General features: G+C 45.9%; 1 long non-coding RNA gene across 1 annotated transcript; it reads right to left on the bottom strand.

The window, feature by feature from the left end:
* Window positions 1-638: 638 nt before the first annotated feature.
* LOC142764917 (uncharacterized) lies at window positions 639-12852 on the bottom strand. Its single transcript, XR_012883960.1, has 3 exons — window positions 12625-12852; window positions 11678-11716; window positions 639-860 (listed from the first exon to the last, which is right to left on the bottom strand). It is a non-coding gene; the product is annotated as an uncharacterized LOC142764917 (long non-coding RNA).
* Window positions 12853-13221: the final 369 nt, after the last annotated feature.

The following is a 13221-nucleotide window of genomic DNA, read 5'->3' on the forward strand; positions in this document are numbered from 1 at the left end:
TACGAAGACTAGGCAAATCTATGTACTACCAATCATTTCCGTGGTTACTGAGCGACCACAGGGTCAGAGTTCCCTCAAGGTAACTTTCGGAAACTCTGTGGTGCTGCCATTGCAGATCATCCTTGTATCAGTGGCTTGCATTGGTAAGTCGAGATTGTACTGTGCGTTGTGAGTGCACGTTAAAGAACGCTAAATGTTCAAATTTCTGGAGCCCTCCCTCTACGGCGTCTGTCATAATCATGTCGTTGTTTCGACACGTAAAATCATAACTCTATATGAAGTAGCTGGCGTACATTTTTTTCAGAAGCTAGTGCACTTGGGAATTCCGTACGCAGCCCGAAGGAACTTGTCTTTCGGAAGTAATTTTCCGCCAGCACATTTGACGCGTGTGAATGAAAAGAACGAAGCATGGGCGCGAGGGCATCCATGATTTTAGCAGGGTACAGTATAATGGCCGGTTCACAGAAAGTCTCGTGGTCAAGTTCATATACGGAAATAAGACATTGATGTTGTGTGTGGATCAAACCACAAATATTCAGAAGCGGACATGGCATCGCTCACGTCGCTTTTGGGGAGAGAATGTCTTCTGCCTTAATGCAGAAGAGTCTTTTCACTACCTCTCTAGAGAATAAATCAAACACTTGCTGGGCTATTTTATTGTTTCATGATTCTACGAATACATAACAATACTCATTACTAACCAATCGGCCGCACACAGTACACACGACAAGCTTGTCTTGTTAGAAATGCGTTACAGTTTTGCGTGAATCCATATCTGCGACAGCGGTTTAAGCGAGGATCATAGTGGAAAAGGTGCCCACTAAGTCGTCCAAACCTGAAGTTCGGATTGCACGTACAGCCTAGAAATAAAACAACAGCGACAGAAATTATCGTTGGTATTGAGAATACCAATGACGCAGAAACTATTTTAAAATAATAAAAAAGACTCCACAAACGCTTATTTAAATTACACTCTTTTCTCGCTTTTTAGAGGACAGAGGAATACAAAGGAGCACGTGTCTCTTTTAGATTTCCTACATAGGTATCCAACAGACGTCATACTCTGCATTCACCCAGGTAGTTAAATATTCAGAGCCCTCCCCTATATTGTCTCTCCTTGTTATATGTTAGACCCCTCATATAAATCAATCGATACTCTGCAATTTCACAAGAACACTACTGCCACCTGGCGAAATTAAAATGATCAAAACTGAAAAATTGGACTTCCTTTAAAAAAATCGCGGCAAAACCTGGTGGAAATAGTGTGTTGATGAAACTACACGACGTCAATGACACAGAGAAAAACAATGTATTTTCAATAGAAACATAGCACCATCATCTGTATTTCACTTCTTGCCCGCCGCGGTGGTCTAGCGGCTAATGTACTCGGCTGCTGACCCGCAGGCCACGGGATCAAATCCCGGCTAGGCAGCTGCACTTTCGATGGAGGTGGAAATGCTGCAGGCCCGCGTGCTCAAATTTGGGTGCACGTTAAAGAACCCCGGGTGGTCGAAATTCCGCAAGCCCTTCACTACGGCGTCTCTCGTATACATAATGTAGTTTTCGGACGTTAAACCACAGATATCAATCTGTTTCACTTCTTCTGTCTCGTCTTATTAAAATAAGTAGTCCGCATCGTCTCGCTTTTTTCTGTCTTCAGTCTTGGCCGAACAACGCGTAGCATGTTTCCACAGAGCAGGTGGTGGATAAAAATGTCATAATTAGTACTGGAGTAGCTCGAAAAAGAACATTCATGTGTCCTTCCTTGGGTAGGTGACAGTTACATTTAGTGGATGCCCACGTTAACTACATACTAGTGCACAAGTGTTCAAAAATGCGTGCTTTAGCGGTTCAGTCAGACGTGGAGGTGTTTCCTTGCTGAGGCCTGTGACATTGCCGCATGTCACAATGACTTTGACACATTATTAAAACATTTACGGCAGTGTCTGCGAGCGATCTCAAGCTGGCGCATAAGCGCGATCTTGAGATCGCGTTTATGCGTGCGCCTACTATTCTTCAAACCTCCGCCGTCGTTCCGCCTAGCATGATGTCGTTGCTGACTGCCCTACATCAACATTGCTGTGTGTTGCGTTTATGTTTGAGTACACTGTTCATGATGCTGGGAAAGCGAACTAGATTATTGGCCGCTGCAGTCTAGAGGTGTCTAGCTTAAATTCATAAATGAGATTATTCATGTTGAAATGTATGTTCGCGTGTTCCTTGTCTGGGTTTTTTGCATTATGCATCCTTTGAATTCTTCGCATACAAGCACTCATTGCGTGGTTACAACAGGCATTCAATGCAGCATGTCTGTGCCAACGGGTTCTGAACAAAGGGTTCGTAGTATAGTTGTTGAAGTAGCGGCAGAAGATGTGCCTTGAGAGGCTTATCGTTACTGCAAGCATCCTGCAGGCACCAAGATAACCTATGGAGATTCTCCTTTTTTGGCTTGAACTTCAGCGTGTTAGAAACGTCAGTAACTGCCGTCACCATAGTCACTGGTAGTTCGTCTCAGCTGTTCAAACGAACAACTTGACTCGGAATGTTGCGTTGGGCAGTTCCTGCCGACTCGATGAAGAGCTGCTGAGAAGTGGCCACAAGAACAATAATACGCTTTTTATTTTCTTGCACTATCACTGTCTATCTTTGTCACCATTCGTTAGCGAAAGTCACTAACTTTATAACAATCATGTGTGCTTCAATACTACCCTGTACTTTAACATTTGCCGTTTCACCTATGTAATCGGCAGTACCTAGTGCTCAGCTTACTGAAACACCAAGCAGAAGCCCTTCGAGCCTGCAAGGCTGCCTTCCATTCAGCTCCTCGAGTTCCTCCTATATTGAGCACACCATTTCCTCCTTCAGTCCGCTCCTTCCTAGTATTCCACCACTGCCACCAGGTGTGGTTATAAGATCGCGTGAAGTCAACACAACCGAAAGGAAGGCTGTGTTGTCAACACAAACATTGAAAAGTAGCCTGAGTTTCATTTGATCTTCATAGTATTGCTACAATCTACTCGCCCGTACCTAGTGCGTTTCTTCAGCATCTAGCTTGCTCCAACAACGTGACACACTTGCGAGTGAAAAAAAAATATCTTTGAATTAAATGTACACAATCGAAACAAGCGGATGGCTACTTTTAGATCAGCAGTTCCACCATCATAAGGCAGTATGTTGATTGGCTGCAGTTGGAATCGAGGAAGAAATACAATAAAAAAGAATCACCGCTCAGGCACTCTGTGAAAAGGGTCACCCAGCAAAAGCTGAAACGTGTGGCCCTGTTGTTTAGCAGATGGTGTAAGCCGAAGCTGAACAAAAGCGATTCACAAATATTGGTTGCGTGGTGGTGCTTCATAATTGAGTTTTACACGCGTTTTTCTTGGGTGTACCACAGTGCTCAATTTACATGCCGTACACAGACGCCGAAGCCAAAGCCAAAGTGCCGATGGAGAAACTCCCACTCAAAGTGTCCACTCCGGCGAAGCGTTGCGGCAATCATGTTGACGCTGTTGTGCCCGCATTGCCACTTTTACGAGTGCCAGCGTTGCAACCGTTTGACAACGCGAGCTAACTCGGCATTGTGATTTGCAGAATCCGCCGGACACCGGCACTTGCGCTTCAATTTGTGATTGAGCGCAACTGCAAACGTTTCTGTATAGTTTGTAGGCAGTTGCTGCCGGTACTGGGCCTCCCAGCCCTGTTTTTGTGCCTAGACTGCCGCATTGAACCGGCGAGTGTAAAGTCTCTCACGTTTACACTGTTGGCGTCCTTCTAAAGTTATCTGCTGTTCGAAAGTTTCTAGTATCCGTGGCTTACTCATGTGGAATTCCTGAGCAGAAACAGATGCGGGCTTGCTCGGCGCCATGTCTACGACGCAATCAACACGTCACTCACAGCACAGGTCATGGCCTTGGAACGCTGCTGACAACGACGTAACTGATAGCACAGCCAATGAAGACCGCTCATGCCACCAAAGCCAAATGTTTTCTATACAGGCATATACAGCTGTTGTTGTAAAAAGGGACGTTGGAACCGATTCTAGCATCCAACAAACAGTCAATACTGAGCGCATGCTCAGGCGAGCACTATCAAAGCAATGCCATTTGAAGACACTGTCTAAGACACCAGGTAAGACGAAACACACGGACATGGTCACCCGCCTACAGCGACAGACCACGACTTAGTCATAGATGCGTCGCCCAAAGGGGATGCCGTAAAATGTACAGTGAAGCGAACGTTATCGTTTCCGATGTGGTAATCGAATTGAGAATGGGGCACCGACAGTGAAGGTCGTATAGAGATAATGTCAATTATCAGAGCCTAAAGTCCAAAGTTCTTGGTTTTCTAAGGAACAATTCAGCAAACGACATTATCAACACTAGGCCAGCCGTAATCAGATTAGTTCTAAGCAATCATTCATATCGATGGTGGTTTGCAAGCCTTCACAGGCTATGCGATCTGCGAGGTTGCGTCGCTTCATTTCATGCGACAGCTCGTCACCTGTTCCAGTGGTTATGATGACGTGGAGTTGATTGGACGAGCTTCTTTTCCCTGACATTCGGGAGCTGTGGAAGGAGGTGGAAGGGGGGTAAGGGGTGCCTGTTCATTCCTCCGTCCACAATTTACGTTACCTTGTATGCTTCACAAGATCATGGATGTGCTATAACAGAAACAGATTTGGTCGTTAGCGTTATGGCTGCTCCGTGTAGAGTCACACTGTTTGCACGACACCTACAAGACCACGGCTGTTTTACAGTCTGACTCCTCATTGGCAGGTGTCGCCTTGCACCACTAAACAGAATACAGCTATAATGATATCAACTTCTTGATTATTTTCTAACAGCAATATAATGCCATTGTGAGAAACGTAAAGGGGGACCCGGACCCGATCGTCTGGCTTTATCCATGGTCAAAGAAACAGCTGATTGAGCCAGCGCCCCTGGCTCGTGCTCGTGTCCGCGGCCCCTTTTACCTTTATTATTTGTAACACACTCCCGTGGCCAGCAAGTTTGCGCACGTTTCAAGCTGTGAGTGAGTCTGCCAGGAGGTGTTACACGATGACGGAAGGGCCTTGCCAATTAAGGAACTTAAGGAGGCGGCAGCTTGTTTTGTGGAGGCGGTCGATTAATCTCGTTTTGATGTCCCGGTAGCTTTGTGGTCATGTTGTGTGCTATCTTGAGCTAGTCGTCCTGTGGCACGATTGGTTGGATGCCCTACTTGGCGTCACAGGTTGCCTTGACTCGATTGCAAAAGTCCTTCTGGCGGTTTTTGCACTTTTTACGTCCCTTCTTGTAGTCGGTGATGTGTGACTTTGACTTGCTGTCGTGAACTCAAAACATTTTTCTACAAGTCGTATACTTCTTACGATTTATGTTCGTGAGCCGTTGATCGCATTGTTCCTGAAGCGTCTGTAGTTGCTGCGCGATCATTCTGTGCTTCACCACTTCGGAAACCAGATAGTCTTTAGCGTGTGCTTTGCCTGCTGGTGAATTCAAGATTTATGAATACCCCAGAATTGACAACGATTCTTCTTCTTTGCTCAAAAAGGATGACGATGATGCCAAAGCAACCTGGTTCCGTCAGGCAGTGACCTCACCGATGACGGCAATCTCAGCCGCGTCCAATGGCAGCGGAAGTTTGTCCAAGTGTTCTGTGGCCGGTAGTAAATTGTCAGTGTCCATCACGGCGTCACAAATCATGGCACACATTGAGCTGACGTTTTCGGTGGTATGAGTCTGAGTCATGGTTGTGTTTTTGGAGGCATCGCTATAGACATCGCTGCAGGAGTTTTCAGTTGACTTTTCTGTCAAGGTGTGTCCTGCTTCGCAAGAATACTCGTTTCAACCAGTTTCCTTCATGAGGCACGTGGCATAGTTCTGGAGCTGTGTCATGTAGCGATTGTACATCAGGTGCAGGTCTCTGGCGTCAGGCGCCACCTTCATGTAATGTTCAGTGGTCTCTTGCATGGTCATGAGGTGCATGTCCGCAATCGAGTGCGGCTCGTAACGGCGCTGCTGCTCACTGCTCTGCGAGTGGACGGCGCTGCGCGACGGACAGTGCGTGCGTTTGCCCTTTTCGTCTGAGACGAGAGACTGTCTTTGGAAACTGCAGCTCAGACCGCAGAAAACCGGGTCTTTGTGGTTGATGCGCATGTTGTACCCGGGGTTTCCCTCGGACATTGAGATCTCCGTGGCGCACCTTGTGGACGAGCCTTTGAACTGAAATGCCATTGTTTGCGTGGAAACCGGCAGGCCTGTCAGCGTGCGCTTAAAACTCGTTCGAGTTGGGGTTGACATTGATGTCGGCAGGCCGCTGGAAGGCGAAGTCGTCACATGTTTCGACGTCGACGCGGGAGGAGTTCTGAGGCTGGTCGATAACAAACTGGAGACCTGCGGTGACATCGAGGTGAGAGGATTCGTGAGATGGGTAGCAAGGGAAATTGATTACTGCTGTGGAGTCCTTACGACAGTGGTCGAGAAGTTGGCCGAAAGCGAAGTTGCGGCCTGGTACGACGTTGAGGCGAGATGCTTTAAAAGGCTGGACGAAGACGACGTTGCTGCCCCTTGTGACGTCGAGACGAGAGGTGTCGACAGATAGAGCGAAGACTAAGTTCTGCCTGCTTTCACATCAAGGTGGGAGGGGTCGAAATGCTGATCGAAAACGACGTCACGTCGGGCGATGATGTGTAGGCGAGAAGCTTACCGAGTGCGGCGGATGTGACTGAACAGATACGGGTGTGGTTCGTGGCCGCAGGTTTGCTGGCTGGCAAACTCTTGCTTTAGTGCAGATGACTTTATTCTCGAACTCGTACTGAATTCGTATCAAATCCTCGTACTGAAGCGCAGCCTAGATGTCTTTGTTCAAATACATGAGTTTGGCGTCCTTTGCACATTCAGGGTGAGTACATCTTCAAGCTTCTCAATAGGGGTTGACGAGTCTTCCAGCAGGGCATTGTGTGATAAGAGGTGTTTTGTGAAGACTTTTCGGACAAAGCGGCGCTTAGTGATGAGTTGATTTATGAGCGAGAGTCGAGGTCCAGACGACTGGGTGGGTTTCAGCACCAGAACAAAGTGTGAGAAAGGAATAAGGGGACCCGGGCCTGATTGTCTGGCTGCACCTAAGGTCAAAGGATCAACTGAGTGAGCCAGCGCCCCTGGCTCATGCTCGTGCGTGCTGCCCTTTCTTCCTTTTTTATTTATCAGAGCCATTGTAATAAATAATCGGTCGGCAGACGTTAGGCAGAGGCAACGCATTTATTCGTCAAGGAGCCCAAGCTGTCCATTTGAAGCACGAGCCTTTCCCCCGTTCGTCCGCTTCGATAGTCTGGTGCACTCCAAGAGAATATTTTGCAACATCCTCCCAGAGGGGCCAAGAATAATTGTATCCACCGAGAACGCAGTTTGTGTTGAAATGCACTTGCTATGCTACCGGGAGTGCCTGTGTGCTACGGCCATTAATTCGTGGCTGTCGCACCCCTTGCTGTTTCCGGAACCGATACTGATGAGACGCAAAGTGTTCTTGACGTGCGTTAGGCTGACGTGCTTGGCATGCAGAATTACGAAGACGCGATGCCTGTCATGGCGGTCGCCCAAAAGGTGGCTGGTCTGAGACGAGTTTTCCATATATGGCGTCAACATGGACACCCTGGCGCTGATAACGTCGACGCACACGGCAGTGACGAGCATCGACGTGCTTGTTCAGTGGCGCATATTCCAAGATCCTGCCGCCAGCAAACGTGTAGTCAGGCTGATGACACCTATGTTCCAAGGAAATACGTTGCTCCCGTAAAGATAGATCGTGGTGCTTGTTTGAAGTTCGTGAAGACACTTTATCGCTGCTGATGGCACCAAAATGCCACACCGAATATATGTCTCTGTGAATTGTGGAAGTATTCCTGCTCAAGACAAAGAGTGTGCTAGACGGGCGCTGAATGCTGTCAGACGACAAGGAGCCTTGTACAATTCAGCCAAACATTGTCACTATCACTGTTGGTGTTTCACTTACGTGGTCGAACTTGCTGGTGGTGACCCTCTGGTAGGCGTCCAACCATATGATGACACTGATTTCACCTGGTTGCCACGTACTTGGTTGAAGGTTGTCAACCACGTTGTACTTCCATTCGTCGACCCGGTGCAAAATGTTGGGGTTGAGTGGTGAGCTTGTGAGAGAACAAATTTTCAGAATCGTTAACGCTTCTAAGGTAATCGCTGAGTCGTGAAACTTGCTTCGAAGCCGTACGTTGAGCTGCTCGGTGCAGAGTCGCTTTCGTGACTTGGATCCTTCAAAAATGACAAGGTAAAGCTCCTGTTTTCCCACGATGGAGCACTGAAGCATCCTTGCCAGGTCTGCAGGAATGTATGTGCGCTGACTGCCGCTGTCCAGCAGTACCCGTACGAGGCGTCGGTGGTCTCCAGATTCTGCCCAAATTCGACCTGTCTGTAACAATACGTCAGTGGACTCAACGTGACCCTGAGCGCTGGTGACCGTAATTAATGGGGGTGATTGAGAACAGGAGGGGGATCCTGCGTTAGGGTGTGATCTTCGGCTGGGCGTGATTACTCGCAAAGGATGGTCAGGTGATGTCGCTGGCAGGTACCACACCTAAAATTGAATGACTTTCAGCACATTCTAGCGATGCGGTTTCGTGTTCTACAGCGGAAGCAACAACTGGTGTACTGTAGCCTTGGCCGCTTCTCTTCAGCCGATAGGTTAAAATCGTAAGTAATGATCATGTGATACTTGCTGTGGCAGAGTGGACACGCCGGTCTAACAGGCAATGTAGCACCGTTAGGGCGGACACCGGCGGTATAACTTCTGTGTCATACCTTTCTTCGGATATGCGGGTTCTGGCTTCGTCTTGCGACACACGACGAGACTGTAACCAGCCCTCTTCCCGGATTTTCACTTGAATGCGGAGAAACGTTAGTAACTCTTCGGCTAGCTGCGGTCGGTCTTCAGGCGTTTCCACGACCTAGGAGGCGCAGTTAGATTGCTTCGACTTTAGCCTATACATAATGGCAAGCTCCTCCGGCAGCCATCGCATTAGGACACGGTTTAAGACTAAAGTGTACTTGTCAGGCACAGATCCTGGGTTTTCCAAGGCACTAACGTGGAACTTCACACCATCGTGCAGCAGACAAGCTTTTCACAGGGCTTAGCGCACGTAGATTATCAACAAGCTCGTTGACAACGAGATCTTGGCGTTTAAAGCGATCTGTCAGGGTCTTCATACTAAAGTCATAATTTTTCTCTGCTAAACAGATCTCTTCGACAGCTCGATTCGCGCTACCAGTTAAGTAAGTAAGGAGGTACTTAAACTTTTCGATACGTGGTAGCTCGGTATTCTTGTTGATGGAAGCATAGAAATGGTCCCAAAAGGACTGCCATTCACAATTACTACCATCAAAAGTTCGTATCTGGAGCTTGGGCAGTTGAACCGCCAGCGGACGGTGCGCTTTCACCTGCCGTGCTGCTTCGCCGGAGCCCGGAAGTTCTAGGTTACTTGGCCCGGATCCAATGACTCTTTAGTGTGTTATGCCTGCCTTGTCATGTTCCTGTAGCCAGAATTGGGCTTGTGACACGGTGTTAAGAATCTTAGCTTTGTACTCGTCTGCTGTTTCCTCTTCATGATCCAGGTTTTCTTCGTCTGTTGCCGCCAGAATAACTTCGTCGAGCCTCGAAAGTGCTGCTTCCTTATCTTTCAGGAAATCCATGTGGCCGGTAATCCCTGAGGCATCAGGATCTTGTTGCTGTAGCAAGTCCGCCAACACTGCTAGGGCTCGGGTGACACCAGCTCTGATCAAGCCACGCTTCTTCCGAAAATTGTCAGTGGTTGCCATAGTCATGACGTTCAGAGAAGTCTCCAAAGGGGCGAATGCCGGGTTTCGTGCACCAAATGTAACAAATAACCCGTCCACAGACGTTAGGCGAAGACGACCCGTTTATTCGTCATGAAGCCCAAGTTCCCAATTTTTAGTGCGAGCTTGACCCTACTTCGTCCTCTTCGATAGTCTGGCCTGCTCGAAGAGAATATTCTGCAACATCTTCCCAGGGGGGTCAAGATGACTCGCACCCACTGATAAAGTTTGGACCACTCCAGGTTGTTCCGATCCAGATTATATTTCACATCCATTACATTCAGAAAATGTCTGCGTTTTCGTTTGTCAGCAACTTCGTAAAGGAATTAACCATTGCGCTACATTAGGTCTCTGAAGATGCTCACTGGTTCGATTGCTTTGTCGGACATTCATACTTCGACTCGACCCTCGTCTTTCTCTTAGATAGCACACGCTAATATCAGCCTGATGGGGTACACAGACTTGAACGCGCAATCCTGTTGACAAGGGTCTGGGCGTTCACAAATCTCTTTTTCCATTGAAGTAGAACAAAAAACAAAGGAGTTGTTGTCGCCATTACTTGGTGGCGGCTGTTTTTTTCCAGTTGATTGTTACAAATAAAAAATAAAACTAACGTAATACCATATATAGTACTATACAGTCCTACAAAAGCAAGTACAAAATTTATCCTATGGGCAGAGCAAATACGAACCACCGCCCTCAGTTTTAGCCTAGTCCACACAATAGTATTGACAAATCTTTGTTTGTGGGAAAAAAAACTTTGTTGCACCTTCGTTGTTTGCGATGTATTTTAGATGGCTATGGCTCTTGTATTTTATTGTACGGAAACGTTCGCTTGGAATTTAGCGTATGGAGCTCCTGTTGATTTCTTCGACACGTTGCGGTATTTGGTATGCCAGAGACATTACCCTTGTGGACCTCCGATCTAGATATTACATATAGAACGCCATATGAACAGTGAAAAAGGGCTTCAGTCGTGATTATCGTGTCATCAGCGAAGTTTGATTCTAACGTGGGTTCCAGTGGCCCCATCAATGAAAGATTGCACAGCTAAGCCTTTAATCCTGGGTCTATTTTTGGAGGTGCAAAAAATAGTAAGACTGAGCAACTTTTCTTATCAGTGATTTGTTTTGCTACTTCATTGCCATATTTTATGCGCGCGCTGGTTGCAAGTATATTCTAGCCTTCCCACTGCTTCTTGTTCCAAGCACAGCATTGCACGGTCACGTGCGCTTTTTCAATAGAACTGACATTGATGCTCCAACTTGAGCTCTGAACTCACGTCGTATTATCAATACGGTTTCACATCACTAAAGTTTACCTGCCTTGTATGCCAACGATTGGTCTCATTGTAAGAGAGTTGAGTGGAAGTCTTAGTGGCCTGTTTTACCTTTGGATTGTTCCTTCCTCAAAAAGGCGCATTGCTCAAATAGTCCTTCAGCGAATGCTCACCCATGCCCTCCGAAAAAATATTCCTCGCTACATGCCTGCACACGACAAATGCTTAACAACTATAAATGCGCGATGTTCTTGATTCAACTCGTAATGATTATTTCAAGTCAATAAAAATGTTATGTTGGTCACTCCAGGCCTACTACTTCACATGGCATGGGCAACAGTACTGAGGTACGCCTGCCGTGTTTGTCCTTTGTTACTAAGAAATATGAATATTCACTATGACATTCAAACTTTAAAATATGAATAGTCAGATTGTGAAATTCACGCTAAGTTCTTCAGCAGGTCAAGTTGAAAAAGTTGGCGTATTATCAAAGAGAAAATGCACAATTAGCATTAGTCTACATAGAAAACATAACACATACCGTCCGGATATTCACAGAGTCCTTCATTTCTGTTACACACTAGAAAAAAATGAATACAGTGAAAGCTTTGTCAGGTTGATGTGATTTAGCTTTGACATCGTATAGTGATTGACGGTGGAAAATACTAGTACGATGAGAGAGCGTGAGTAAAAGAATGGACATGAACAGTAACAGGCCATAGTTACCATGGCAAAGCTATCTAATGAAAGCATCAATGCATAATCAGATGCCAGTTTGGTGACATATGCTGAATTAGTCCGTTTTAAGTACGATTTGCTCTGCTTTCTAAACGTAGCCAAATGGTCGTTTTAATGTTTCATTAAAAGAAAATTCACAAATAACATATGAGGCAACATAGTACTGCGTGGTCGTTGTCTAGAAACAGCTTCGTGTAAACCAGAAATTAAAGCTCCTGAGTAATTACGCTCCCACACCTAACGAAACTTTAAAAGTGCTAATTGCAGCTGTTTAAAAATTTAATACGTAGTGCAATCGAACAGATCCGGCTCAACGTAGTGGCTCTTCTCAAATGTGAATGAAGGACAGAAATAACCTCAGAAAGAGAGTAGGGCCATTCACTATTCGCCGTTTTATTCCCAACTAACGATATTCAACGGCGGTTTCTGCTTGCAAAAGAAAGAAGAACGCACAAATAACAATAATCTATGGTTTTGATTCGGGTTTCTAGTTATTCACTAAAACAGTTTAAAATATACAGCATGCTTAGCACCTTAAAATAGATTAGCACCGGAGTTTTATTTCTATTTTTATTCCAGAGTGTTAAAAATAATTAATTATAACTGGCATAAAGCTCATAGATAGCAGACTCGCTTGCGTACCACACTCTCAGCAAATGAGCGGGCTTTATTTGGGGAAGCATTGACGCAAATACTAATGGTATTCGCACGCTGTTTTAAATAATAAAATAGCAAAAATATAACGCTTACCGAGGTCGTCTAGTCTTGCCTGTGGGCGTATTGATGTACATTCAACTTGAAGTAAAAACAGAATGAGTAGCAACATTAGACGACGTTGGTAAGAAAAGAGAACACTTCGACTCTACTTTCGCTATGACCCTTAGACGCCACACGCACCACGGCACCTGCATAGGTTCGACGAATGTTCTAAATAATTGTACCAAACTTGATGCGCCAAGATGATTTCTCCTCTAAATCTCTGACACGTCACCACTAATCGCGACATGTACTGCTTATTTTATCACGCATTTCACAGCTTGTCATAGATGTAAAAATATCATCTCAATCGATATATTACAAAGCACGCCTTTCAGCTTCATTAGTGAAACGCTTACTTTTTTTGTGGTCTTTTCGCTGGAAACATCAGATCAATTATCATACTTATAGTGGAGCTACAGCATAATATAAATGAAGAGTTGTTCGTTTGCCGTCAAAGCATGAGTGTGATTGAAATTTTTCTTATAAGACGGAGATGTGAAGTTCATTAGACCTTGCGTTGAATTAGGTTTGAAGGCTAAATATTCTGATACCAAAAAGTCTTTAGTGACATAGTAAACAAAAACATTG

This window comes from Rhipicephalus microplus, chromosome 6, assembly GCF_043290135.1.
Source record: "Rhipicephalus microplus isolate Deutch F79 chromosome 6, USDA_Rmic, whole genome shotgun sequence".
NCBI lineage: Eukaryota > Metazoa > Arthropoda > Arachnida > Ixodida > Ixodidae > Rhipicephalus > Rhipicephalus microplus.